The sequence below is a fragment of the Bos grunniens genome, chromosome 5 (genome assembly GCF_055505025.1).
Source record: "Bos grunniens cultivar Pamir isolate PY7600 chromosome 5, Bosgru_T2T1.0, whole genome shotgun sequence".
NCBI classification, from domain to species: Eukaryota; Metazoa; Chordata; class Mammalia; order Artiodactyla; family Bovidae; genus Bos; species Bos grunniens.
The window spans coordinates 25,501,606-25,507,605 of NC_141169.1; the positions used below are offsets into that span (position 1 = coordinate 25,501,606).

Here is a 6,000-nt window from a genome sequence, read left to right on the forward strand (position 1 = left end):
TCTGGTAGGGTGGATCAAACGTAGATTTGAAAATCTGGGACTTCCCTGGTGGTACAGTGGATAGGAATCTACCTGCCAATGCAGGAACACGGATTTGATTCCTGGTCTGGGACGATTCCACACGTCATGAAGTAACTAAGCCCATTAACTACAACTACTGAGTCCGTGTGCCGCAACTACTGAAGTTCGCACAACTACAGCCCACGCTCCGCAACGAGAAGCCACTTCAGGGAGGAGCCTGGGCGCCGCAACTGGAGAAAGCAAGGTGCAGCAACCAAGTCCCAGCACAACCGAAAATAAAAAAGAAAAGAAAATCTGACGGCAGTTAAGGTTTCCCTCACAAGAAAACAGGTTCACATTCATTCTCTCTACAACTGATCATATATGCTATGCTGAATTTCAAGGAGTTCATAACTCTATGGCCAGCCCAAGGTCTTCAGGTTAAGAATCCTTTGAGTATAATTTCAGCTACTGCCAGAAAAAACTTTCCTGGATGAATACTTAATATATTCAACTTTGTGTATATGAAAAACCCCTAGAAGGCAAGAATCATCTATGTGTCAGCACTTCTAACCAACAGCAAAATCTCGGGATGCTTACAGAATTGAAACACATCCTTATTTTCCTGTTTTATAAGTATCAGTGCCTCTTTAATGGTCAAAGAATAAAGTTTCAATCCTTCTCCTGGTATTTTTTCAGTATTTACTAAGTCCTTATAAACACACCTGCCCCTGCAGACACAAAGGAGCATTCCTTTATAGTTTGACTTCCCCATCTTCCTATTTTATCTCCTACCAGTCCCAGAGGGGACTCGTTCAGGACAAACTGGAATGTTCTTGATTCCCCAATATACAATTCCAAGCTCCTCCTCCCTCATTTAAATTCTCTCACCTTTAAAACTCAGTTGTGAATCTTCTGTTTACTTACAAAATTGTATGCAAGGGTGCATTTTTCTAGAGACAGTCTATGGCTTTCATAAAAGATTAAAAAAGGTGGCAGACGGTTCTATGACTCAAAAAAGGTACATGATTATATAAACTATTAATCCTTTCTTATATACGATTTCTTTCCTTCTCTCCAACAAATAGTAGGAATTATATTGTGTAGCACACACAAAGAGTACATATTTTGGGGATGTTTTTTGCCTTTGCTTTCCTTTTAAAAAGCCGAAATGCTCCTACAAAGAATGATGAAATTACATTTTCTGCGATCCATTTTAAAAATAAGCAGAAATAGCTTCTTTATTGTACATCTACCAAACTGACAATTAAAATCTAAAACCAACCACACAGCAGGCACCGTTCTAAAACCCTCAAAGTCGAAGGTCCATTAAGTTCCGAAGCACAAAAACCCTAAAGGCCTTAATTTCAAGCCTTTTTTATTTTCCTTTCCAGAAATTATTTTTTAACAGTTGACCTATATAGCGAAGGTTACAAAACAACCTGGCAACATATGCCATTCATAAAACGGTATCTGCAAGAGCTGGAAGCAGACTTTCTTAACAAAAGAGATGCAGGAAGCTTGGACGTGCACTGCAATGAGGACATTCGGCCGTTGCCTTTTCTTTCTCTAAAGATAGAGATCCAAAGGCAGCGGCCGCTCCTGCGCCACCGGTTGTGAAAGTAGAGAGCGTCATTCCGTCGGTCCAGTAAAAAGCACAGAAACAAGTCAGAGACTCGTAGTGAAAGGGATCCGGGCCTCGGCTCGCCGCCAGGCCGGCTTCTCCCACGTCCGCAGGCGCTAGAGCCCACTCCGACCCCGGGCCCGGCGGCAGCGCGCGGCTCCCGGAGGCTGGGGAAGAGGCGCCCGCGCCAAGACGGAAGCTTTCCCTGTAGGTGAAAGGTCAGAGGTGCCGCGGGAGAAGCTGCCGTGCGCGCAGAGCCGCTCGCCGACTCCCTCTCGCGCCCACCGCCACGGCCCTGCTCTGGGCTCTGGACCCCGCTCCCGGCTCCGGCTCCGGCCTCGGCCTTTCTCGGAGCCCCGCTCACTCGGCCCCGCTGCTCCGGCCGCTCCCAGCCCGCCCAGAGTAGCGCGCCGCGGATGCCGAAGTGTGGGTTCTGCTGGCCGAAGCCTCAGGCTGCTGTGGGGACTGGGGGCGCGCCCGTTGGCAGTTGGGAGGAAGGGACCCTCCCAGGGCCCCCCGCCTTCCTCCCGGGCACCGCTGCGGCCGCTTTTCTCCTCACCCGTCCCTCCTTACCGGCGCTTCTCTGCCGAGCGGCGTCCTACGCTGGGCGTAAACCGGACAGTCCCGTGCGGCGGCTCCTGGTACGGGATAGGGTAGGGAGCCTCCAAGCAAACAGACTGGAAAAAGCTGAAGCGGGGAGGGTCAAAAAAGTGGAGATGGAGCTTTCTGGGTTTGTGTATTTGGGGGGGGAGGGGGGGTCAGAGTTCGTGACCCCTCCCTCAGCGGCTCGGTGCGCGCTCCCGTCCGCGCCTGCGCACCAGTGGAGTGCAGAGGCGGCGAGAGGCGGTCGTGACGTTCCCCGGGTGGAGGGTTGAGAGAACCCAGCCTCTGGAAGTAGACTGCCCCCTATCGCGTAGGAGGGAGACTGCTCTGGCAGAGCTGCACTTCCCTTATCTAGGACTTGGAGAAGATGCGTGCGCTTAGCATCCTGTTTGCAAAAAGCGGTCCTTAAAGAAAATTTTGAGACTGTTCAGATTGGAGCCAAGATAGATGACCTAATCAGTTTTAGACAGTTCGGTCTCTAATTTATGGGAAACTGGGCTTTGTCACAGGCTCTTGCTTTAGACTAAACGGTTTATTAGAACACTTAACTGGGTAGATCCCAATAAAATATTTCAAATTCCCTTAAATAAGCTGGAGTATAGCCCTGTTGAGTAAGGCTAAGTTTTACTTATCAACTTTTGTGAGTAAATAGCATAATTGCCTAAATGGAGCCAGAGCAGAATCACTTAGAATGAAAACTTTCAGAAGACTGGCTTTAGTCTGTTTTGTTCACTGGTGTATTCCCAAGCTTATGGGACAGTACCTAATGGTAAATACAGATTTGCGAAATAAGGTGTTGACAGAACATCACATTCTGATAGTGGCCCCCGAAGCACCAAGGTGTGGTAGCAAGAGCCGCCATGTTTGCAGAGTGCTGTGTGGTGTGGTCTTGAAGGGGTCCTCAAAATGTCTTATTTATTTTTTAATGTCATAGTTTTGATTCACCCTAGAAAAGCAGTCATGCATTCAGACCAGAAACCCAAGTCAGGAAAAACAAGGTGCACTGATAAGGAGAACATCTCCTATGTCATTTCCCCCTGGAACTGGGCATCTGGGCAAACAAAAGGGGCATGCAACAACCCCTAACAAGTGAAAACACTATGTCTCATTCTCTAGAAGTCGCTCTCTTCCTTTTAGTATCATTTGTTGTGTAACTGGTGGTTTTAAAGCAGCCCTCCTCCATCCATCCTTGAAGTCGAGTCCTAAAGGAAATCAACCCTGAAATGTTCATTGGAGGGACTGATGCTGAAGCTGAAGCTGCAGTACTTTGACCACTGGATGTGAAGAGCCGATTCCTTGGAACAGACCCTGATGCTGGGAAAGACTAAAGTCAAAAGGAGAAAGGCTAGTAGAGGATGAGATGGTTGGATGGCATTATCGACTCAATGGACATGAATTTGAGCAAACTCAGGGAGACAGCGAAGGATGGGAACCCAGCGTGCTGTAGTCCATCCAGTCCCAGAGAGTTGGACACGACTTAGCAACTGAACAACAGCTACTCCATCCACCCAAATTGGGAGCCAATCCTTACATCTGTCCCAAAGATGAAAGCTAAGAAAGTATACTACCTATAGGTCCAATGGAAAAAGGCGATCTGAGACCTTTTCTCTATTCTCAGTGCCCAATATGCACACCCACAGTGATGCCTAGGGTCATCCCCTTTACAGCCAATTAATCTGCTTAGGTCACAGTAACATTTCAATGTAGATACCATGCAAATGGGGAGTATGTTTTGTTGGTGAAAAAGAGCTTCCTCTATGATTCAGGAAAATAGATCAGTGTGGTTCATCTCTAATTGCATGGCTATAAAAAATGATTTAAAAGACATCATCACACTGAGAGTAGATTTAGTAAATTTATTTTGTATAAATATACATAACATTATTTACACTGCTAATATTTTATTTATAAAGGATCTATATCTCTACATGGACAATAAGATACAAACATCATTTTTAAAGTAAAAAGTGTTTCTATAAATTTATGTCATTTGAAAAAATAGTATTTCAAGATTGGTTCTTAACATGCTATGATGAACTCATAAAAGAAAGTTGCCACCATTCGTCCTAACCACCCCCTCAAAAACGGGGGAATTTGATATTGAGACTTTCTGAACATTTATCTTAACAAAAAAAGCCAACTAGAAAATTTCCATTAGAAAAAAACATTAGAAGTGGCATAGGCTCCAGAATATTTGTGTTTTGGAGGCATTCAAAAAAGAGATCATTTGAATTTAATTCACAACAGTGTCCAGTGAATGCAAGGCACTCTGCCGGGTGCTGAGGAGGAATCGCAAACGAACAAGATACAGTTGCTGTTCTCAAGGCTAGAATGTGATAAGCACCATAAGAAAGTCTGTAGGAGCCAAAGGCTACAGGAGCATAGAGGAAGGAGAGACTAGATCTAATCTGCAGGAATGGGGAGAGGCTAGGATCAACTGTTACAGAGAAGTCTTAGGTAAATAGGCAGAAAAATGGGGTGGGGGGAGGATGAGAAAAGACAAAACGCTGTGAACAGAGGAAGGTAGGGTTGGGGTTAGCTGCCACATGATACCTGAGCAGAAGTATTCATGCCAAACCACTCAGAAGCCAGTGAAGGTTGTAAAGAGCAGGAATGCAACTAAATTGGAACTATGCTTAACAAGGTGGGTCTGGCAGTGTTTAAATGGGAAGGCATTGGAATTAGAAGAAAAGTTATACCCATCACTGGGAAGAGGTAACAAGGATTTGAGCTAGGGTGGATGCAATAACAGAAGGACAAAGAAGATGGAAAAGACACGAGGGCAATTGTAAAGGGTCTTGTTGAGACTTGGAGGCAGATTCTGGAGCCAAGAATGGTGTTTCTCCATTGTAGAAGAAAACATGCAGATCTGAATGAAAGGAAATTGAGTTTTAGACATGTAAAGCTTAAAATGCTTAAGATATAGATGTCCAACAGGTACTTGCTAATATGGCCTTGCAGGATGGTGGGAAGAGCAGGTCTAAGATCTGAGTTATAATATGGGCCATCTGGGACTTTTGAGTTCAAAATGATAAGAATCCTGTCCTTACTTTCTTCCAACAAATATTTTCTCTTGAAAGATGCAAGGTAGGTATTTTGTGAGAAACTGTTGTACCAGGAATAGAATAGTACGTTTTTAAGGAGTGTGCAGTATAGTAAGAGAAATAGGATTTATCTCTGGAAGTCCCCGTGATGACATCCGACAACAACAGATCTCAAATTTCAAAAACCGGGTACAATGAAAGCACACTCAAAGACATAAATCAAGATATCCTGTGATGACATTTACATTTTAACTGAATTACTAAATAGTAGGCTTTCCCTATTTCTGGATATATTCTACCATCCAAATATAAAATACACCTTTGGCTAACAAAACTATACTTTAAAGTTGTCCTCACGTAATTGGTTCATTTGGAGAAGGCAATGGCACCCCACTCCAGTACTCTTGCCTGGAAAATCCCAGGGACGGAGGAGCCTGGTGGGCTGCAGTCCATGGGGTCGCTAAGAGTCGGACATGTCTGAGTGACTTCACTTCGACTTTTCACTTTTATTCATTGGAGAAGGAAATGGCAACCCACTCCAGTATTCTTGCTTAGAGAATCCTAGGGATGGGGGAGCCTGGTGGGCTGCCGTCTATGGGGTCGCACTGAGTCGGACACGACTGAAGTGACTTAGCAGCAGCAGCAGTTGGTTCATTACAGCTTTATATTAAAGTTTGCTCTGATGATCTCATTTTAAGAAATGCTAGTACACACTCAATCAAGCTTTTA

At 44.9% G+C, this 6,000-nt stretch overlaps 1 protein-coding gene across 17 annotated transcripts in view; it reads right to left on the bottom strand.

The window, feature by feature from the left end:
• Positions 1–2,451, bottom strand: part of NR2C1 (nuclear receptor subfamily 2 group C member 1) — a 39,710-nt gene extending 37,259 nt beyond the window's left edge. For all 17 annotated transcript variants that reach the window (XR_015163574.1, XR_015163575.1, XR_015163572.1 and 14 more), the window contains exon 1: positions 2,198–2,451. The gene's annotated coding sequence lies outside the window, so the exon portion shown is untranslated. The remainder of the gene's footprint in view (positions 1–2,197) is intronic.
• Positions 2,452–6,000: the final 3,549 nt, after the last annotated feature.